This window comes from Petaurus breviceps, unplaced genomic scaffold, assembly GCF_028583685.1.
Source record: "Petaurus breviceps papuanus isolate PSGF00001 unplaced genomic scaffold, PetGlider_PUasm1.0 90919, whole genome shotgun sequence".
In the NCBI taxonomy this organism is placed as follows: domain Eukaryota; kingdom Metazoa; phylum Chordata; class Mammalia; order Diprotodontia; family Petauridae; genus Petaurus; species Petaurus breviceps.
Genome location: NW_027187378.1, coordinates 41,872,239 through 41,896,300, shown reverse-complemented (window position 1 = coordinate 41,896,300; position 24,062 = coordinate 41,872,239). Strand labels below are relative to the sequence as shown.

The window sequence follows — 24,062 nt, the reverse complement described above, 5'->3', positions numbered from 1 at the left end:
CATGAAGTCATAAGTCATCTAGTCATAAACCTTCAGCAGAATGACAAGACCTACAGCTTTAGGAAAATCAGTAAATAAAAGTTATGGGAATGACAAACATCTAACAGCACATGCCCGATTCCTTACCTGTGGCCCTCTACCTCACCAGTAAAGGAAGAGAGGCACACTCCCCACTCTTCTCTGGGACCAGCATTGACTATTACAATTACACAGCCTCTGGATTTATTTTAATGCTCTTTTTGTTTAGATTTATCATGGTCATTGCATGGATTGTTATCCTAATTCTGCTAACTGTCCTTTTATCAGTTCATATTCATTGCGTCTTATTGTGAAATAATATTGCCTTCCATTTAGATAGCACAATTTTTTGACCATTCCCTAATTGATAGGCATTCCTTTTCTTTCTTCCTTCCTTTCTTCCTTTCTTTCTTTCTTCCTTCCTTCCTTCCTTCCTTCCTTTTAATCTTCCTTTCTTCTTTTCTTTTTTTCTTCTACTTGTTTTACTACAAAAAATACAGGGGGATGTGACAAATACACAGGCTATTGATCAATCTACAAGCATATATATGGAGGTCCCCCTGTATTACACATTACTGTGTCTCTGGTACTAGGTGCTAAGAATGCAAGAGGAAAATTGAAATAATCTTTGTCCTCGAGAGATTTACATTTTATTGGAGAAAACAGTATATGTGTGTATATATATATATATATATATATGTGTGTGTGTATGTGTGTGTGTGGATACATATCCATATATAAATATGGATAGGTGTGTACACACACACACACACACACACACTCAATGAATGCAAGGTAATTTGAAGACAAAAGGCCCTTGAAACTGGGAAGACCAAGAAAGGTTCCACTTAGAAGGGGACACCTGAGCCAAGCCAAGAAAACAAAGGATACTAAGAGGCAGGGAGGAGGAAGTATATTCCAGGCATGGGAGACAATCTGTGCAAAGTTAGGAGGTTGGGATGGAGTGCCATGTAGGAAGAATACTATCAAGGAGGTCATTTTGGCAGGATAGCCATGTGGAAGGGAAAACGTGTAATAAACCTAGAAAGGTGGCAGCTAGGTTGTGGAGGGCTTTAAATGCCAAACAGAAGACTTTATCTTTTATCCAAGAGGCACTGGAGAGCCACTAGAATTTATTACATAGCAGAACGACAAGACCTACAGCTTTAGGAAAATCACAGTAGCGTGTGCTCATGTGGTACAAGGAAGAAAAGGTATTTACATATAGGAGAGATTCAGGATTTAGTCTTTAAAGGATAGGTAAGACTTCCAAAGATAAAAAGGGGAAGGGAGACTATTGCAAGCAGAGGGAATTGTTGGGGAGGGGGGGAGGCTTAAACTCATGAAAATGAATATGACGATTAGGCCCAGGCTTTCTCCTGGGTCCTCATGGCCTTAACTGATGAGGACTTCGTTCTGGCATTGATGATCTCTCCTTAACCAGGTGTTAAAGTCCCTTGACAAGGTTAACACTTTGATAAGGTCTGAACTCCATGGGCCCTGGATACTCCTCTTGTCCCTTTAACACCACATTAAGCATGATGGATTGATTCAAGGCCAGTTCATACACCTGAGTCACACTCTTTTGCTTGGACTTTTAAAAGTCCAAATGGATGGAAAGAAGCATAGTTAACAAAGAGGAAAAGACCTGCACTGAGACTTAGAGGAATCAGTTCTCTGAAAGGGAGACCTGTACAACCAGGCGGCCCCACCAGAGAACCATGTGGTCCCTCCAGACAACCAGAGGTACAAGAAAACTGCTGACCTCCGGAAAGAGGGAAACCATATAGTCTGAAAGATGACATCAGACTGAAGCAGTAGCAATCAGCAAGTGAATCTTGGGTCATGCTGATAATTGCAGAAATAAAAGCTAGCAACAGCAACAAGACAATAGCAGATCTTGAACCCAGTGAAATAGAAGATCTTGAACCCAGAAGAGTTTCTGGACCAAGTTTCTTAAGACCCAGTAGAAAATTAATTAACAACCCTGCTTCTGGACCAGAACAGAAAGAATGGCATTATGATATGAAGGAGTAAAGCCAGACATTGCCCTTTGCTGGCATAGTGAATTGGTGATGGGTGGTGGTGACGGTGGTGGTGGTGGTGGTAGTGGTGACATTGGTAGTGGTAGTGGTGACATTGGTGGTGGTGCTGGTGGTAGTGGTGACATTGGTGGTGGTGGTAGTGGTGGTCTTTCTTTTCTAAGACAACTAATGACGTCACAGAGTGATATCTTGACTCTTGCATGAACTGGATTTAAGTAAGGTACAAAGTCATCAGCCTCACTCTCTCTTCCAGAGCCATCAAAGTCCAGAGGGAAGTCAAAAGTCAAGACAACTGTGTGTGTACCGTATAGGTTTGTGGGAAAGGAGTTGACTGGGCCCATACATATAGAACTGGATGCCATCATGTAAGGATACAGAGGCCTGGGGAAAGTAAATGTCTTGTCCAAAGTTCTATAGGTAGAAAGTGACAAAGATAGGTTTTAGAACCAAGTCCTCTTGAGTGTAATCTTTCTGCTATATAACACTGCCAAGTATCTCCCATTTTAGGAAAAGATTGGTTTTCAACCCCAAGATAGAACTATAAGTCAAGGGAATTGAGGAGATGGTGATCAGCAGAGAGGAAAGGAGAGTTGTCTTAACAGTTAATGGGGTCAGGGGCAAATCTTTGCATTATTTTGTCAATTTAGATAAAAATTCATCCTATATTCACTGTATTGTTTCCTTAAATACTTGTACAGGAACTAAGGACTTTTATTTTTTTTGTGGAGACTAGCATATGAGACAAATTCCCAAGAGGAACCACGTGGAGGCACAGGTTTTGACCCTGTCAAAAAAATGGAAATTCATTTTGTTTGGCATGGTCTATTATTGATGAAGTTGTGCTGGCTCTCTGTGATTACCACATCCCTTTGTGAGTGTTTATCAGCCATCTCTTTAATGATCCAATCTAGAATCTTCCCAGGAATTAAAGTAAACTCACTGCCCTACACATTGCACACTCCATTCTCTTAACTTTTTTGAGCATCAGGATATTTTCCCTTCTCCAATCTTGTTATGGTTGCTCTCCCATTTTCAATGATTTTTCAGAATGAAGACACATATGTCCAGGACTCAGGACCACTCTTATACATAGGAGAAATGAGTAGTATATAGGATGATGTGAGAGGTATCTCTGGACTCCAGCATCCAAAAATATCTCCTCCATTGGCCTTCCATAGTGCTGCCCAAGCTCTCTTCCTAGATTAAAATTGCCAATATTTTGGGATGGCTAGGTGGAGCAGTGAATAGAGCACCAGTCCTGGAGTCAGGAGGACCTGAGTTCAAATCTGGCCTCAGACACTTAACACTTACTAAATATGTGACCTTGGGCAAGTCACTTGACCTCAATTGCCCTGCCTTCCCCCCTCCGAAAAGCAAAAAAAAAAAATTGCCAGTATTTGCTGATAGGTTAGACAACAGTAGGAGAAGTCTATTATAGCGGGACTGTGCTGATACCTAGATTCCAGTCCTGCCTATGACAATAAATATGTAATTCTAGGCAAATCATGTCATCTCTCTGAGCCTTGGTTTCTCCATCTGTCATATATGGATAATAGCATACTACCTACATCACAGGTTTGTTTTAAAGAAAATGATTTATAAACATTAAAGCATTGTAGAAATGTAAACTATTACTATCATTGTCTCCAATAATACCGTATCAGTGTAATTCCATCATTTCCTCCAATTAAAATGTAATAAATCATTTTTAGACCTCTCTAGGTCCAGACAAAATCCATTTATATATCTCAGAGGGGCTAATAGATTGTCAGGTTCTACGTGAAGCCTCATCTAGCATAGACCAACTAACCTCCTCTCATCAGCACAAGGCAAGGAGAATTTATTATTAGCAGAGAAGGTGGTTGCCACCATGGATACTGAGGGCTGAGATCATAGGACCTACCTAGAGTCACATGTCTAATAAATGTCAAGGTAGGATTTGAACCCAGGTCTTCTCCATTCCAAGTCCTGTGACCTCTCCACTACACCAGGCTGTCCTCACTTGAGAGCTGAGATCAGTGGATCAGAGAATTATAGCCTGAAAGGATTTTCAAAATCATTGAGTCCAACTCCCCCATTTTGTGGGTGTGGAAACAGAAACACAAAGAGATTAAGTGACCTGCCCCAGGAAACTCAACTAGGAGGCCTGTCTGAGGCAGGATTTGAACCCAGATCCTCCTAACACTGAGTCCAATGTCCTATCCACTCTGCCATGCTGCCTTACCAAACAGATTATGGCACCAGGGTCCTGTAGCACCCTATGGTCCCACTTTGCTTTGCTTTTTTTTTTAAACTATAAGTCACTCCCCCCACCCTCAGCTTTGCTCATTTCCCCTTGGCCTAGGTTATAGGTGAAAAACTATTTTTAGACCAGAAGATACCCTAAGAAGTCTCATTCAGACCCTATACCATCGCAGAAGGTGAAAATAAGTGACTAAATTTTTTTCAATTATACACACAGACAAAAGTGAGTCAATGTAAAGTTTTCTTCCTTCAGCTCAGTATTTTGATTGCTTTGTGATCTCATCAATAAGTATTGCTGGGGGGCGGGGGAGCTAAGGTAGTGGAGTAATAAGTATGTCCTCCACAGGTACAGGTTACAATCCATCCAAGACTTCACCCAACACCTTCTCCCTGTGCCATTCTTCCTTGTTCTTCCCCCCATAAATTCACCAAAGAACAGAAAACCTTTCTCTGCTTCTCTTCATATTTATGGGAACCAGCAAAATACTCAAACTGCCAGTTATTCCTTGTGCTAGCATGTAAAGCTCTCCTTCCCAGTAACCAAAAAAAAACTGCTTAAACTTATCAAGTCATTGAATGTGATTTACTGACTTTCTGTTCACTTACTTGGTGGAACTGATGTTTGGCTCTGGATTTGCCATCTTCCCCTTCAGCTGGTCTTCCAAGGGTCATCTGTGATCACAGGCACCTTTTTTATTCCCATTGTTTGTAGGAAAACATCTGTATTTATTGTTTCATAACCAGAGATCCACTTCAAACAATGGGATCATTTTGCTTCTTTACAAATAGTTTTGTGGTGGTCAAGGGAAAAAAAACACTACAAAAACATTCAAAGACTATGTAATTGCAATAACTCTTATATAAAATTCCAGAAAAATCAAAATACTGGTCAATTGTAAGTCTATACTTACTAGTTTTATAGTTAACTATGTAAAAGTGAATGCAAGCTCCTTGAGGGCAAGGAGTGTGTATATGCATGTGTACGTGTGTCTTTGCATCCTCAGCCTTTAGTTGCATAATAGAAATGATTAATCAATGTCTGTTGAATTTAGAGACAGTGCAGTATAGTGGGGAGAGAACTGGATTTGGATTCAGGCATCCAAATTCTGTCACTTACCAGTTGAGTGAACTTGGGCATCAGGATCCATGACTTCTGACTGCTGGAATCCAGTAATTGATGCCATACACATACCCAAGATGACAGGGAAGAGCTAAGATTTTTCAACAGTGCATCTGAAATGTATTCAGTCATTCAACAAGCACTTATTATGTGCCTACTGGATTCCAGGCAGTATCACAGGAGCTAAGGATACAAAGGCAAAAACAAAGCAATTGATGTTGTGGCACAGTCATATAATTACCCATCTCTTGGTGGTCCTCTGTGCCTATGCTCTGCAGTAGTTTTCAGCACAGATGTGTATAAGACTTTCTTAAGGACACATACAACATCAGGGAACACAAATGCAAACACACAGGGAAATCCAGCTAGGTAACCATGCTCCCCAGCACTGTATTACTCTGACAAGAGATCCCACCTGGTCTTCTTGCTTTCCCTCCTGTAAACACATTGTAGCAACAACCACACTGGCATACCCAGGATGGCTGCTAGCATAGGTTCTTAGATCTGTTTTACTAGGAAAGATCTCTATTTAAAGGGTCAACAATCTTTTGTAATTACATTCACTAGTTCAGAGGAAAAGTCAGCACCCTGAACTTCAGAAAAAATACAAGCAGAGAAATAAAGACCAACTGACAGGGCTCTGACTGCCTGAATCAACTAAACACTTTACATACATCCCTGGATCGAGAAAGCCTTTGTATCTGAGCAGTCAGGGACCTGTGAATGTAATGGCCACTCACTCAGAATCTCTACCAGGGAATCACAAGATCCTTCTCATAAGCAAGTCCCCAAAGCAAAATACCAACTCAGTATATATACACTGCTTAGAGCCAGAAGGCATTACAACCCTCCTGACTCAATGCCTAATTAGAAATTAGCAAAAGATGTGAAAGCCTTCCTACAAGCAAGCCTCCCCTAAGCAAGCTTCCCTTAATGATCGCCACATGAGGGAAGATCTTATATCCCATTACCATTACACACATTCAGCTTTGCAGCCATAATATAGAGCCGGTTTAAGAACAGCAGCCCAGAGGCACTGGGCTGTTGCATATAGATAGTCTCAGAGTGGGAGAAAGGTTGAGGTCTTCATCAGGGCTATTACAGCAGGTGCTGCCCTATTGATACCACAACTCAACTGCTCTGCCTCCTTGATTAAGGTACATTGTACAAGTAACTTGCTTGGTGACTTAGTTATTTCATGTGTAAAATGGAGATATTAATTTTTGCACTATTTTCCTGACAGAACTGTTTGGAGAAAAACATTTTGCAAACCTTAAAACTACAGAAATGTGAGCCCTTCACACCTAGGACATGGAGATACATTGGCTAGTCATATGCACCAAAGTGGTCAAAGACAGAAAGGTACCATATATACAAAAATGTTGGAGAAGAAAATGGCAAATCACTCTAGTACCTGTGCCAAGAAAATCCCAAATGGGATCACAAAGTGTCAGACATAACTGAAAAATGACTGAACAACAACACACAAAAAGTATAGGAGCACTTTTTCTGGTAGCAAAACAAAACAAAAAAACAGAAACAAAATGAATATATATTAGTTGGGAAATGGTTGAGCAAATCATGGTGTATATATGTAATACAATATTTTTTTCAGTATAAAAATATACAGAATTCAGAAAAAAAAACTTGGGAAAACAAATTGATACAAAGTGAAGTCAACAGAATCAGGAAAACAATATATTTGATGACCACAAAAAAAACTAAACAAAAAAGTACTAAAAACAAATTATAATGGTAATAGACAATCTTGGTCCCAGAAAAGAGAGGAGAAATACACCTTCCTCCTTTTATTGGTAAGGCAGGGAGCTAGGGTTATGGAATGTGGTATGTTCTATCAGATATATTCATCATATTGGTTGCTTTTATTTTCTTTGTTAGAGGAGAGGGCTCACTAAGCAGAGTTGAGGAAGCAGTCTCAATTTTCCTTATCAGCAAAATGAGCCTGTTGCACTAAATGCTAAGTTCATTTTCCACTCGATCCAGGGGTTTACAAAAAGAAACAAACAAGAATGGAATGAACTATCTAGTCATATGAAAAAATGCCCTAAATCACTATTAACTAGAAAAATGCAAATTATAACAACTCTGAGGTACCACTTCACACCTATCAGATTGGCTAATATGAGAAAAAAGGAAAATAATAAATGTTGGAGAAGATGTGGGAAATTGGAGCACTAATGTATTGTTGGTGGAATTGTGAACAGATCCCACCATTCTGGAGAGCAATTTGGAACTATTCCCAAAGGGATATAAAATTATGCATACCTTTTGATACAGCAATACCACTAATAGGTCTGTATCCCAAAGAGATCATAAAAGAGGGTAAAGAACCCACATGTACAAAGATATTTATAGCAGCTCTTTTTGTAGAGGTAAAGAATTAGAAATTGAGGGTATGCCCATCAATTGGGCAATGACTGAACAAGTTGTGGTATATGAATGTAATGGAATACTATTGTTCTGTAAGAAATGATGAGCAGGCAAATTTCAGAGAAACCTGGAAAGACTTACATGAACTGATGCTGAGTGAAGTGAGCAGAATCAGGAGAATATTGTACACAGTAAAAGAAACATTGTGCGAAGATCAGCTTTGATAGACTTAGCTCTTCTCAGCAATTCAATGATCTAAGACAATTCCAAGGGACTCGCAATAGAAAAAGCTATCCACATCCAGAGAAAGAACTATGGAGACTGAATACAGATTGAAACATTGTTTTCTTTTTTTGTTGTTGTTTTGTTTCATTTTGTTTTCTCTTTCTCATGGTTTTTCCCCTTGGCTCTGACTCTTCTTTTACAACATGACTAATATGGAAATGTTTGCTATGACTATACAAATATAGCCTATATCAGATTGAATACCATCTTGAGGAGGGGGAAGGGGAAGAATGGGGGGAAATTTGGAACTCAAAATCTTATAAAAGTGAATGTTGAAAACTAAAATTAAATTTAAAAAAAATTTAAAGAATCAGAAAAAAAATAAATTAAAAAAAAAAAGAATGGCATAGAATGGGAAGTAAGAATGGGGCTGTAATGTGTACCAACGAAGAGGCCACTCACACCAGTAAGATCACAGATCCATCTAAGTCAGTATAACTGCTATATGTTATCAAACTCACATCTCAACTTGTATCTAGTGATTATATAGCAAGGCCATAATGAATATCACAAAAAGTTACATGCCAACCCCAGGTTCCCCACCTTGTCTAGGTTCTTAAACATCCAGGAGAATCCAGATGGTTTTCTCTTCTTGTTTGCCCTGCTCCTGGGAAAAACACACAAGACTTCTTCTAAGTAGTTGTTTGCTTAAAGGATTTTATTATACTAATCTCTACAGGGAAACATACAGAGAGTTAAAATAAACCAAGGAGAAACCTTACACAATTATCTAGGTCTTAATACCTAATGTATAGGGAAAGTAAGACAGAATCTGTAGTTGTCCTGCTTTTGCTTTACTTGCTGGGCATAAATTACTGGTTGCTTTTTCTTGAACTCAACACCCCATCTCCCACCTTCCTACATTTCCTCAAGCTGATCCTCGCACCCGATATGCACTCCCTCCCAACTTCTGCCTCTATGAGACATTATTTTCCTTGGTTTTTGTTCTTTCTTTCTTGCAGTTTTTTTCCTTTGGCTCCCACTCTTCTTTTACAACATGCAAATGTTACTGAGCTCACAGAAACACAGAATCACAGGGTTGAAAGAAGCCTCAATGACCATCTGATCCAACTCATAGAGGAACATGAATCCCTTCCACAGATTACCTGACAAATGGTCATCCACCCTCTGCTTGAAGGCTTCCAATGAGGATGAGCATACTACTTCCCAGGCCAGTTCTAGTTATTAAGAAAATATTTCCTTAAATCAAAGCAAAAAATGTCATTGTGTTATTTCCACCCATTGTTTCTACTTCTGCTTTCTGGAACCAAGTAGAATAAATCTAATCCTTCTTCCAAATGCTAACCCTGTAGATACTTGATGACAGAAACCCTGTCTCCTCCAAATTTTTTTTTATTTTTTTAGGCTAACTACCCTAAGTTCCTTCGATTGGTTTTAATATAATATGTTCTTGAGCCTCTTCTCTGTCCTGGTTGCCCCCTCTGGACAGTGTCTAGCCTACTGTGCAGCACCCAGAACTGATGGAGTCTGACCAGAGCAAAATATAGCAACATTATCATCTCCTTAGTTCTATACACTTTGTCTCTGCCAATGTAGCCTAGGAGTACCCAGGCTACATTGTGGCTACCACATTACAGTGTTGACAGATGTTAATCTTGTAATTCTCCAAAACTTCCCTGAGCCTCAGCTTCCTCATCCATAAAATGGGGATATGAATATTTGTACCACCTACCCCTCAGGGTTATTATGACATTATAGTGCTATACAACTGAATCATTTTTTACCATTATGATTCCTACACACATTGATCTTTCCTTTCTCTGACTTCCTAAACCACTTTCTGTTGGTTATTCTTACTTAGTACTTAGATTTAGCTTAGTACTTAGTTCTTAGCTTAGGCTGGTTTGCATTCATATTTAACTAATTCATATGTACTTATCCTGCCTCACCAACTTGAATTCTTAGACAGCAAGATGGGAGTCCACCTTCTCAGCAGAAAGACAACATGAATGTAGTAGATAGTAATAAGGTAGACTTTGAAATAGGAAGACATGGTTAAATGCTGCTTCAGATACTAGCTCTGCGACCTTGGGGAAGTCTCTGAGCCTCAGTTTCCTATTTTATAGATGATGATGGTGGCGATGATACATATAATAGGCACCTCAAAGGATCTGTTATGTGGCTAGAGTAAGAAATAAATATTAATCAATCAATAAACATTTATTAAGTGCCTATTATATGCCAGACTTTGCAAACCCTAAAGTGCTATAAAAATACAGGTTGCTATTCAATAACTTGTAACTACTTTGAACTCAATGGATGGGGATGAAGGAAACAGTCCCTTCTCAGAGCCCTATTTTTGTGAGCATCCCTACTAAACTGTACAATACTCAAATATTTACTAAGTGGTTATTATGGGTAAGGCATTATCCTATGCATATTAGGAACACTTTTTTTTTTTAAGAATGAACTCTCACTGTGGAAACTCCCTCTACTCATGCAGACTGGCAATTTGTTTGTAATTTATAGTCTCAAAGAGTTGCCTGTGGGCACTGGAACACCAAGTAACCTGCCTCTGATTACAGAGCTAGTGCGTGTCAGAGGTAGGACTTGACCCCAGATCTTCTTTCCACTATGTCACACTGCCTCTGTGGGGTGATAAAAATACAGAAGCATGATCATGGCTTACATTTCTATGTCTTTGAAGGTTTACAAAGTACTTTCCTCACAAACTACCCTGCCAAGTCAGACTGAAAGGTATTGTATCTCCATTTCATAGATAAAGGAATAGAGGCTGAGAGCAAATTACTTAGCCAAGGTCTCAAAGCAGTAGACTCAGGATTGAAGCCCAGATTTTCTGAATCCAAATTCTAGGAGATCTTAATAATTCTTAGAGAAAAAGGGGGAAATAAATAAATATATATTTATTTATTTATTGTAGTTCTCTAGAAATATTTCCTCTACCCCCACCTCAAATTCATCCCCTTCCTATCCACTCTCACAAGCAATATTCTGCATCCAGATAAGACATTTCAGTCATAAACATATCACAGACAGAACAAAGTTTATTTCACCCTTAATAAGCTCTGTCAAGAAGGAGAGAAAACAAGCTTACATATATCTCCTTTATCTTTTGTTTCCTCTGGAAATATTAGCCAGGATAAAGGACCTTAAGAATCTTCTCATTGAACCCCTTTATTTTATAAAGGATGTGCCTGAGCCCAAGGATAGACAACAACTTGACCCAGGTCACACAGCTAATAAATGACTGAACTGAGATTCCAACCTACATTTCCTGATACCAGCATTCTTTCAACTACCTTATGCTGCCTAGCCTAATGTATCTTCCATTCAGATTGTATAGCCCTACCAGCTTGCTTGGCTCTGTGTTGGCCTGGACATTCAGGTACCTGCTGAAAGGATCTGGATTTGAATCTAGACCCCTCTCCCTACTACCATAGAGGCTGTGTGAGTCAGTTCTTCTCTGGGCTTCAGTTTCTTCATCTGCAAAACAAGGAAACTGGACTTGATTAAGAGGTGGTAAGGCAGGCTTGGGGTTAGGGAGCCCTGAATTTAGATCCTTCCTCTAAGACTTAATAGCTCCAATATTTACTAATTCCCTCATCTGGAAAATGGGGATAACAATACCTGTCCCACAAGAGTATTCTGATTGTCATTGATGTTTGTCTGTCCTCGAAGAGGACCAATGAAATTATGATAGTGATACCTTGACTTGCTCATGAATTGCATCTAAGTGAGGCAGAGCTGGGCAAAAGTCCTCAGCCTCACTGTTTCCTCCAGATAAAGGTTTAACAAACCAGCTTAGGAGACAGGGAGAGAAAATATATGCAAAACACACTCAAATTTAATCTGCATTGTGAATTTTTTTCTATCACTTTCTTAAGACTAGACAATCAACAAAACAACAAATCAAGCTCTGATTTGTAGCATTTGCCAATTTCCAGGGTGTAAATGTTCACAGTGAAAATTGTTGGAGCTGGTTCCAGCACACCCCTGCTAACATACCTATTTCAAGAGTTTATTATAAGACTGAAATGAGATAATGGGGCCATTATGAGCCTAAAGTGCTAACTGTTAATAGGTGATCTCTGAAGTCTCTTCCAGCTCTAAACCATGTAAACTACATTTTTCAGAGGCTTAACTTCTCCCAAGAAACCTAGATTCTAATCCCAGCTTCTCCAAACAGTCACTCAACAAACATTTATTAAGTACTTATTAGGGAACAGGCACTGTATATGCTAATTGCTGGGGCAATGATGAAAGGTAAAAACAAACACACATAAATTGAACCACTTGGACAAGTGGTTCTCCCTGCTCCCTCCCTCTGAGTCTTAGGGTCCCCATCTCTAAAATAAAGAACTTGAAGAAAAATAATCCTTTAGAATTCTTTCCATCTGTGACATTCTATGATTCTGCTCTTCCCCTTGTTCCACTGGTCTGGAGGGTCCAGGATGCAGGAGATTTTCTGAATGTTCCTTCATTTTGAGGGTCAGGATCATAGAATTTAGAGCTAAGAGAGGCCTTAAAGAAAAACCTGTCCAGGAGGAGAGTAAACCAAGTTATATGTATCTGCTTTACCTTTTGTTTCTTCTGGAAATATTAGCCAGGATAAGGGACCTTAAAAGAAGGGGAAAATTCATGCCCAGAAAATATTAAATAACTTGTCCAAAATCACATAAGTTATAAGTAATGAATCTAGTTGAAGCCAGGTCTTTTGACTCAAAATCTGGGATTTTTCCCAATATACTATGCTGTAAGAATAAAATAAAATAAAATAAAATGAAATTTTAAAATGTCACTGATTTTTTGTTTTTAGATTGTGAGCTCCTTGAGGGCAAAAACTGATTTTTGCCTTTCTTTGCATCCCAAGTTCTTAGCATAGTGCCTGGAACATAGTAGGTGATCCGTAAATGTTTATTGACTGACTTTTTTTTCTTTTACATGTAGGCTGATACTTCTCAATGCTTCCTCTCACTACACTCCCAGCCACCTACAACAAATAGCAAAATATATTTAAGCAAAACAAGTGAACACATTAGCTATATCCAACAAGGGTAGGTATCATTCCTCACCTGCAGTCCATCACCTTCCTTCCAAGAGGAGAACAGTATGTTTCACCATCAATTCTCTGAAGTCCACTTTGGCCACTGCATTGGTCGGAGTTCTCACATCTTTCATTATGGCTTTCCTTGATATTACTGTACTATATGTGGTCATTATTCTCCTGGCCCTGTTTATTTCTCTCTCCGTGAGTTCCTCTGTCCTGTCGGGTTTCTTGGAATCCTTCATATTTGCTGTTTCTGATGATATTAAATAATGTTCCATTATGTTCATAGAACACAGTTTGCTCAGCCATTCCCCAATCATGCTCCCCTCTCAATTTTGCTTATAATTTTTGCTATCAACAAAATGATGCTATAAATATCCGTATGTATATGAGACCTTTCTCTCTGTCTCTGACCTTCTTGGGGTGTATGCACAGTTGCATTTCACTATGTCAAAGAGTATATATTTTAGAGGCACTTATAACAAGATTCTATGCTGAGTACTCCCAATTCTGTTTCTCCATATCTTACCTCCTGACCAAGTTCTAATCTCAAATTCTAATTTCCATACAGCTATCCCAACAAAATCTCAAACCAAACATGTCCAGGACCAAATTCATCCTCCCTCTCTCCAACCAAGCAAGTTCTCTTGGTTTCCCTATTTCTTCAGGGGTTACACCCTCTCCCAGGAACCCAGGCACCAACCCTCTGATTCATCTTTCCCTCACCTCCAAGAGCCAATCAGTCATCAAGTCTTATTGATTCTTTCATAACACCTCTCACATCTGTCTGTGCCTTTCCATTCACACTTACACCACCCTAATGAATCATCTGATGCCTGTATTATGGCAATAGCCACTTAGCCGCCCTCCAAGCCTCCATCCTCCTCTAACACTCTGCCAGACTGTTCATTTTATCTGTACAACAACCCGTGGTGGTAAGTGATATTATCTTTTTTTCTACATATGAGGAAACTAAGGATGAGAAATGTGAAATGACTTGCCCAGGGTCACACTGCCTGAAAGAATATGAGGTCACATTTGAACTCAGGTCTTCCTGACTCCAAGTCCAGTGCTCTATCTAGCTAGAGTGTTGGACCCACAGTCAGGAATTCTTGAATTTTAATCTAGTCTCAGACACTTACTTAGCTGTGTGACGTGGGGCAATTCACTTAACCTGTTTATCTCAGTTTCCTCAACTGTAAAATGGGCGTAATAATAGTACCTACCTCCCAAGATTGTTGTCAAGGAATATAATATATTCATAAATCACTTAGCACCATTCCTGGCACATAGTAATTGCTATCTAAATGCTGGTTAGTTATTATTATTCTTACTGCTGCTTCCACTTCACTACCCAGCAAACAAAACAATGTTTATTGAAGGAATGACCAAAGAGAACAAAGTGGTGTGATATAGTAAAAAGAGTACAGTAGAAGGGCTAACCCCTAGAGCCATGGGACCTGAGTTCAAATCCTGCCTATGACACTTAATACTTGTGTGGATTTGGACAAGCCCCAAGACTCCCTGGCCCCAGTTTTCTTGTCTATAAAATTATGAGCTTGGACTAAATAGCCTCTCAGGTTCCTTCCAGTTCTAAATCTATATTCCTTAATAGGATCACTAAGCAGGGCAGCTAGGTGACCCAGTGGATAGAGCACCAAGCCTAGAGTCAGGAAGATCTGAGTTCAAATGTGGCCTCAGACACTAACTGTGTGACCCTGGGATAGTCACTTAACCCTGTTTGCCTCCATTTCCTCATCTGTAAAATGAGCTGAGAAGTAAGTGGCAAACCATTCTAGTATCCCTGCCAAGAACACCCCAAATGGGGTCACAAAGAGTCGGACATGAATGAAACCACTGAACAACAACAAAATAAGATTGCATTTGAAAAAGGGCCTCAGAGATCATCTAGTCCTACCCCATCATTTTGCACATGAAAAAAAAAAAGTCATAAAGAGGTTGTGATTTTTTCCCCGAGGTTAAACAGAGAGCAGCAGAACTAGGATTCTTACCCAGGTCCTACTCTCTTTTCACCATCCACTTTGCCACTCACCTACCTAAGTATAGAATGCATGAGCCCTGTAACTCCCACAATAAAAGGACATTTTTCTTTTGCTGGTTTATTGTTGAATGTTTTGAACTCTTTTGTGGAACTAAAAGGTTTATGTTAGAGAGGGAGCCTAAAAAACTAGATTTGAAATCAGGAAACCTGGGTTCAAATCCCCCCCTCCTACACTAGCTATGTGACCTTGGGCGAGTCAAATCATTTCAACTTAGTCTTCTGTAAAGTAAGAAGGATGCTACCTGCAATATCGACTTCACAGGGCTGTTGGGAGGAAAGCTTTGTAAACTGTAAAGCTCTGTATGTGCATGCAAATGGGAGCCATTATTATTGTGTTCTCTTCCTTCTGACTAGGAAGAAAACCAGAGACTGGCTAATTATTCAGTGGTATACCATCTAGTGTTGTCTTCAGAGCTCCATTTCCTAATCCATAATGAAGGTTCATGGGCAACCTTATCCATCTGAAGAGAGGAACCTTTGCTTGGAACATTCATTCTAACACCCTATCCACACTTAACCCTGTTTGCCTCAGTTTCCTTATCTGTAAAATAAGCTGAAGAAGGAAATGGCAAACCACTCCAGTATCTTTGCCAGGAAAACCACAGATGGAGTCACAGAGTCAGCCTGGAGTGACAATGGCCGAACAACAAAAGTCCTCAGTGAGACTATGCTCCATCACCATATCCTTGAGAGGGCTGAGTCCACCTCCAAGGACTGGGTACTTGCCAATCCATGCACACCTTATTGAGGGTGAGTCTCTGCTTTGGGCAGGAGCTTAGGGGGAGGCAGAACATGATTTGGTTGCCTCAAGTGGATATGGATAAGAGCCACTGCTTTGTACTAGGCCTATAAAAGGAAACATGGAGTCTTTGGTCGAAGTTGGGTAATTGGGGCAAGGGAAACTCAGCTGAATTAAGAACAGATGTGGGTTCCAGCCTTTGGGGAGTAGGTTGGGAGGGGGAGGAGCATGGATATCCACACAGCCTCTCCCCTGAGAGAGGCTATAATTGAAGCTTTGGCAAATCCGGGCCAGAGATGCATTATAATGGTTTAAAGGCTCTGCCACATAGCCCAGGCTCCTGGAGAGAGGAGGAAAGATTTCCTAGAAAATTCCAAATACCCAGAGTTCCCAAATTGAGCTTTCTACATAAAAGAGTGGGGCTTTCCTTAATAATGACAGCTTCCTGGAGAGTTTGGCAACCCAGCCTTCTACAGGGTGTCCCTAAAGTCTGGACACATAGGCAATCTCATCAACCATACATATTTTCAAGAAACAAAACGAATTAAATTTTCATCAACATTTTATTTAATTAGCATAAATGAGGTTTCATAGGAAGACATAGGAGATCTCATTAATTAGTTAAATTGATCTCATTAATATGGAAAATAGTCCCCAATAGCTAATGAAAGCTTTTATTCCATATGAAATTGTCATGGCTAAAATTTATGCTAATTAAATAAAATGTTGTTGAAAATTTCATTCATGTCATTTCTTGAAAATCTGCAGTTAGTGAGATTTCCTATGTGTCCAGACTTTAGGGACGCCCAGGCACAGGAGAATGTAGAGTGCCCAAATAATGCCAGTTCCATAGAGAGAAAAGGATCCTAGGAAAAGGAGGCATGACCCATAGGCAGTGTACATATCTTGGAGAGAAGAAGACAGAGTACATAGTCCTAGAGCTGACAGATCAATAAGGAACGGAGTTATGCTATGGAAGAACAAAAATTTGTGCTTGAACCTCGGGGGTTTCAGAGGGTCCATGGACTTGGATGGGGGAAAAAAACTAAATCTTTACTTTCACTAACCTCTCAGAAATTTAGTACTTTCTTCAATTATTCATTAAAAACAAAACCCTTATTCTGAGAAGACTCTGGCACAAAAAAAAAAAAAGGTTAAGAACCTCTGCCTTAGGGTAATACTGTAAGGTTAAAGGCCTATACAATTCTTCTTATATACTTACTGTTATCTTCCCCATTAGAATTGATTAGTAGGAATTGTTTTGTTCTTTGTATATGCTTTCCTAGCACTTGTACCCTAGTAAGTGTTTTATGTTTTTGATTCATTCATTAATTCACTGAAGGTAGGACTCACCAAAATGGGGGGAGGGGTTGACTCTTTAGCAACCCCAAATTCATTTCCCTTCCAAGGGGAATCCAAACCCCTGGGGCTATTATTATAAGACAGAAGGCCCTGGTTTGAAGGTGAGACTCATTGGAATGTAAGGGGATTGTCTCTAGCAACCCCTCCTTTTTCTTCTGGGGGGGATTTCAGACCATTTAGGCTAATACTACAGGTTGGAAGTCAGTAAAAGTTCCCCAGGGGGTAAAACTAAGACTCATTGGAACAAAAGAGAGAATTATATCAACTATTTATTGATTACTGTGAGTCCTTTGTCTTGTCTTACATTTTCTTTGAGATAAAATAAAGATTGCCCTTGATCTGATACTATTACATTGAGCACTTGACTAGGAAAGGGAGACCTTTTTTACACTCAGTAGAGACTTAGATGAAAGCCCTTTTCTAAGGGTCCCAGAGTAAATTCTGAGTGGAGGCAAAACAAGTCAAAAAGATGGGAGTTTTTGAGAGGCCCCAAGATTGAGCTTGATCCTTAGGGATACAGAGTTTGGGGTGCTGGTTCACAAGATGTACATAAAAGGACCAATCTCTAGAATTGTGAGGTCACAGAATGAAAACAACAAAAATGACGATGACAAAGCGATTCACATTTACACAGGATATTTACACTTCACAAAGTGCTTTCCTTATAACTAATCTCTATACAGTAGGTCCTACTATGATTTTTATCTTTTCTCTTTTTCCCCCATACAATTGAGATGAAATACCTTGCTTAAAGTTACATATGATAACAACAAAGTGCTTCCTTCACAACTCCATTAGGTAGGTCGTGTAAGTACCCCAATTTTACAGGAGAGGAAATGACTTGCCTGTGATCATTCAGGTCAATAACTATCTAACCCACATCCCCTGACTCCAAGTAGACACTTATTCTTGTCCACTCAGAATAAGTGGACCAGATGACATCTAAACTTCCTTCCAGGTCTAATTTGCTCTCAAGGAGTAGGACCTCGACTCAGAGTCATAACTAGCAATTATGACACCTGTGCCAAGAGGCATGGTAAGGCTCACAGGGATGGGAAAAGTCTGCTTTCAGGGGGAAGCCAGGGACCCCATGAGACCATAGCCTGGACAATCTTCCCTAGAGCAACTCTCCTGGAAGAAGAAATTCCTAGCTGTCTTATATAATTATTCCTGATGACTAGGTGCTAAACTTGAGGCAGACAAAGTGCAGTCAAAAAGACCTAAGTTCAAAACTGGCCTTAGACAATTTACTAGCTGGGTGACCCTGGGCAGGTTATTTAACCTCTGTATGCTTCAGTTTCTACACCTGTAAAATGAGGGGTAATGATAGCAATTATCTCCCAGGGCTGTGAGGCAGCTAGGTGGGTACATCAGATGGAGCACTGGGGGGCCTGGAATTGGGAAGACCTGAGTTTAAAAATGCCCTCTGACACTTACTAGCTAAGTGACCTTGGGCAAGTCACTAACCCTCTATCTGTCTCAATTGTAAAATGGGGATAATAATAGCACATATCTTGCAGAGTGGTTGTAAGGATCAAATGAGACACTATTTATAAAGCTGTCGGCACAGTGCCTGGCACATAGTAGGCTCCTCCATATAAATGCTACCTCTCATTAACTGTGAGGATCAGAAATAATATCTTTAAAGTGCTTTGCAAACCTTGAAGTCCTTTTAACATTCTAGCTATTATCACAGACTTCATTGCTCCTACCCTGCTCAAGAATGACACTGCTGTCAGCCCCCTATAAATTTCAGGGGTGATGCTGACCTACTTTTTGCTCAGGCTCCATTCAGAGCCTTCACAGAACCATTTCCCTGTGGATCACACTGGGCTGAAGCAAAGCCCTGGGGTTCTCTTTTTGATCAACCTCCCAGCTCTGCCAGGGTCTCCCTCTCTCTCTTTCACAAAGAAGCTGAAACTTCCTCACTTGGCTTAGAAGTAAAATAAACTCTAAAAACTACCGGGCTCCTAACACCATGCTATAGACTGGAATTCAATAGAAGGCAATCTGGCCCTTTAATCCCTGACATTTGTATAGGGCTTTAAGGCCATTATCTCATTTGATCCTCACCAGCAGCCTATAAGGTAGGCAGGGCAGGAACAATTATCCTCTTTTTACAAGAGAAGCTAGTTCATAAGGCAGTCCCCAGGCTAGGTCAGGCATCCAATAGCCAAGCTTTAGCAAAGCCTTCTTCCAAACGAGGGCCAAGAGCTTGTCCATAACTTTGAGTTGGGGCCTAGCCTTAAAAGGGTGGGAGACATAAGTTTTATGTCATCATCGATTTCCTGGTATGTTTACAATGACAGGGCATTCAATCCCCGGGACAAGAGAAAGGGGAGGGGGAGAGGCGGGAGAGGGAAGGATACAGGCATTATTGGCTCATTACTGACAACATTGGCAGTTAGAAAATATTTTCATCACATAGAACAACAGATGGGCTGTAGAAATTGATCTGAAAGGAGCCAGAATTTAGTGGTATTTCAGGGGCTGCCAGGCCCCTGAAATTTTCCAAATTTCTTCTGACACCATAGAACCTCAGTCTACCCCAGGTGCCAAAAATTCCGTTGCTATGATAGGCTGAAGGGTTTCTTAAGTAGGAGCTTGGCCAGTGCAAACTTTTTAAAGATCGCTGTGTTGAATAACTTCCCTTACAGTCAATCAATCATCAGCAAGAACAGGCGCTCCCCCTCAAATATGTGTCATTGGTTCCAGGAAATCCAGGAATTTTTTTTAAGGTGAGCATTTACTGAATACTTGATCATGAAAGATATTATTTTTATTCATCAAAGAATGGAACTAAAGCTTAACTAAACGTGTTTTTTTTAATTGACAACTAAACTTAGAAATACAAAATTTAAAAATAATATGCAAAATACTAATTTTAGGGGGGAGAAATTATGGCATGCCTGGGCATACACACTGTTTAAAAGCCTGTGAGTCCAGGCAAGATTTAATGAGAATCTAAATTAAGATGGTGGCGATGAAAATGAAGAGGAGCAGAGATATAAAAAAGTTATTTAAGGGGGGACTGTAGAATAATGGAAGAGGGTTGGTTTGGAGCTAGAAAGACTTGGCTTCAACTCCAACCTCTAAGATTTATGAATTGACCTTGTGCATGTCATTTAAAATCTTTGTACCTCACCTTCCTCATCTATAAAATGGAGAGAATGATGCCTAAAGTACCAACCTCATTAGGTTGTTGTGAGGATGATACTAGACAACAAATGTAAAACCTTATAAAAATGTCAGCTATCATTAATATTGAGGCTAAAATGAACTCAGCAGATGATTGGACTGTGGAGAGAAGATGGAGGGAAGAATCAAAATTCTGTCTAGGTTTCCATCTCAGTCAATGGGGAGGACAGTACTGGAGCATATTAAGTTAGTAGTGCTAGCAAGAAGGTGAAAGTCTCGGGTACCCTGATGGAAATCCAGATTTGGATCTCATGGAGGTCAAACAGAAGGAGATTTAGGAGAAGATGAGATTAAGGGAGATCATAAATTAAAAGGGCCCTCAGAGATTGTCTAGTCCTACTCCCTCTTTTTTCAGTTGAGGAAAAATGGGGCCCAGGAAATTTTAATTTCAGATCATTTAACTTACTAAGGGTAAATAAGCAGCAAAGGCTGGATTTGAACTCGGGTCCTCAGATTCCAGAACCAGTGTTGTACTTTCCACAGTATCAGGAAACCTCCTTGAGGACTAAAGTAAGTATTTATCCTTGGAAAAAAGTGATGCTTTTTTCAAGTCAAGTCAATAAGCATTTGTTGAGTACAATGTTAAGTACTATGTGCTAGGCACTGGGGACAAAAAGAAAAATATTTTTCTGCCCTTAGGAGCTCATGTTCTAATGAGGGAAGATAACATATAAAAGGGAGTTGGAAGGGGAAGGTCCTGGCAGAGAAGAAAGGTAGCTGTAGGGGAGGGCATAGTGACAAGTGACAGGTCAAGTAATTCACCAATAGGAGGGGGGGGGGGGAGGAGGGGGGGGGGTATGTTCCAGGGTGAGATGGCCAGAGGAGATGAAGGAACTTCCAGGGTGAAAAAGCAGTTGAGGCAAGTGAGAAGAAGAGGATGGAGAATTATGTTATCCCCAAATGTGTTCCAGCCAAACTAGATTACTACGTCTTCCCCAAACGTAATATTCCATCTCCCTCCTCTATGCATTCACACAAACTGTCTTCCCATGATTAATAGAGAAAATATGGAGGGAATAGAGATTCTGGCTAGGGAGATAAGCAGGTTTAATAGATATGAGGGAGAAAGGAAAATGGGAATCTGGGAGGATGGAATCAGAAAAAGAAATTTCAGAGTTCAAAATCTTAGAATGGAGCAGGTCCATATTGTGGTTGTTCATGGGGATAACTGAAATGAAGAGGATAAAGATCCCTAAAGCTAAGGAGTTCAAGGGATTAGGAAGCCAGAATGTTAGAAGGGTCATCAAGATGGGTGTTAAAGCCACCAAGGGTCCTTGTTAAGAGATGGTGGTAAAGAGTATATCAATCCCTCTGCCATACTCTGACAAGCAGAATGAAGCAGGAGAAAATACTTCCATTGGAGAGAATTTTTAAAGAAGTGATGTTAAAAGGAAATGATCTACTGTGTGTCCGATATCTTATGAGGCAATGTAAGGGTTACAAAAAAGGTGGAGACTACCAGATAGCCAGCAGCATAACAAGGTCACCTGGTTCAGTAGAACTTTACCCATGGGGTCGAGTTGGTCAGTAGTAATAGATGAGGTTACTCAATAGCAGAATCAAAGAGATAGTGACTCCTTGCTCTTTTCAAGCCTAAGTTTACATGAACCAGCCCAAAGGTCCTACCTATTGCTGGTTATCAGCTTTGTATAACCATTGAATTAAAGTTATTAAGGTTACTTGGTACTGACCCTGGATTTTCAATTATCCAATAGGACAACAAAACTCATACAACGCTGTCTGTGTGGTTGAAGAAAGCCGTCTCTTCTTCCCTTGGTATCTGAGATGTATGTGACCAGCCCAGGATCACTGGCTATTCTAAACAGATCTTTTTCAGAAAAAAACTATCTAGTTATACCTCCCCCATCTTGTACTTGTCAAGCTGATCTTCTTGAAGTGGAAGATTTTATGTTTGTCCCTATGAAATTTAATCTTTCTAGATTCAAGCCTACATTCTAGCCTGTCAAGATCTTTTTGGATCCTGTCTTCTAGAATTTTACCTATCCCTCCCAGCTCTGTCATCTGAAAATCTGATAAACATGTCAAGTCACTGATAAAAATTTCACCTAAGTTATAAATAAATATTTTAAACTTCACAGGGCCAAACTTAGATCTTTGGGGAACCACCCTATACACCTCTTTCCAAGGTGGCATTGAATCATTGACTCTTGGAAACTGGCCATTCAAGCAAGATCTTCCCCCCATAAATAAATGGTCAAAGCATATCTTGGGCAGTAAGGTAACGTGGTAGATAGAGGGTCAGGCCTGAAGTCAGGAAGACTCATCTTTCTGAGTTCAAATCTGGCCTCAGACATGTATTATCTATGTGATCCTGGGCAAGTCATTTAACCCAATTTGCCTCAGTTTCCTCATCTGTAAAATAAGCTGGAGAAGGAAATGTCAAACTACTCCAGTATCTTTGTCAAGAAAATCTCAAATGGAGGTCACAAAGAGTCAAACATTACTGAAAAACAACAATAACAAAAGGGTGTCTACAGGCAGTTCTCAAAGGAAGAAATCAAAGTGATTTCCTGTGAAAGAATGCTCTGAATCATTATTAATTAGAGGATTTCAAATTTGAAAAATTTTGATGCTGTACCTTATATCTATCAGATTGGCAAAGATAGCAAAAAAGGAAAATGACAGAGGATGTGGGGATATTGATACATTGGTACATGATTAGTGGAGTAATTGGTCCAGATTTTTTGGAAAACAATTTGGAATTATGTCCAATGTCATTAAATTATACACACATTTTGACCCAGAAGTAATACTATTAGGCCTATATCCCCAAAGAGATCAAAGAAGGAAAAAAAAAAGACCCATATGTTTAAGATATTTGTTGCAGTTCTTTTTGTTTTAACCAAGAATTAAAAACAAAGAAATTGGGAGATAGTTGAACAAGTTATGGTATATGAATGTTATGGAATAGTACTATACCATAAGAAATAATGAAAGGAACAATTGTAAAGAAATCTGAGAATTGTATGAACTGATGCAGAGTAAAGTGAGGAGAGTTAGAACAATTTAAATAGGAACAACGGCATTGTAAAGAAAAATTATTTGGAAAATCTTAAGGTCCTTAATCAACACAATAACCAACCACAACTACATTGGACTGCTGATGAAATATGCTATACAACTCCTAACAGAGGTGCTAGGTTCAAGGTTCAGAATGAGACATACATTTTCTGACATGGCAAATGTGTAAATTGTTTTGTTTGACTATGCTCTTTTCTTACAAGGATTGTGTTTTTCCCTTTTTATTGGGGAGGGAGGATTTGGGGAAATGGGAAACTAGCAGTAGAGTTGTCCTAAAAAGAAAAAAAGAGAAAAAAAGGAGCATTGAGACATCTTTTAAACTGCAAAGAAGGGAATAGAAAAAAATTAGAGGGAAATTCAGACAAGCAGTATAACTTTGAAAGTAACATTAAATTTATTATGTACTTTTTAAAAAGTAATCTATGCACTATAGATATTTATAATTATATATATAATTTTATTTTGGTTTCTTTTTGTACATTGAAGTGTTCCTTTTTAGTGTACTTTAAATTAATCATTTTTAAAAA

General features: G+C 39.5%; 1 long non-coding RNA gene across 1 annotated transcript; it reads left to right on the top strand.

Moving 5' to 3' along the window:
* The first annotated feature begins 13,954 nt into the window (after positions 1 to 13,954).
* LOC138151839 (uncharacterized) lies at positions 13,955 to 24,021 on the top strand. Its single transcript, XR_011165934.1, has 3 exons — positions 13,955 to 14,067; positions 19,953 to 20,033; positions 22,209 to 24,021. It is a non-coding gene; the product is annotated as an uncharacterized lncRNA (long non-coding RNA).
* The last annotated feature ends 41 nt before the right edge of the window (positions 24,022 to 24,062 follow it).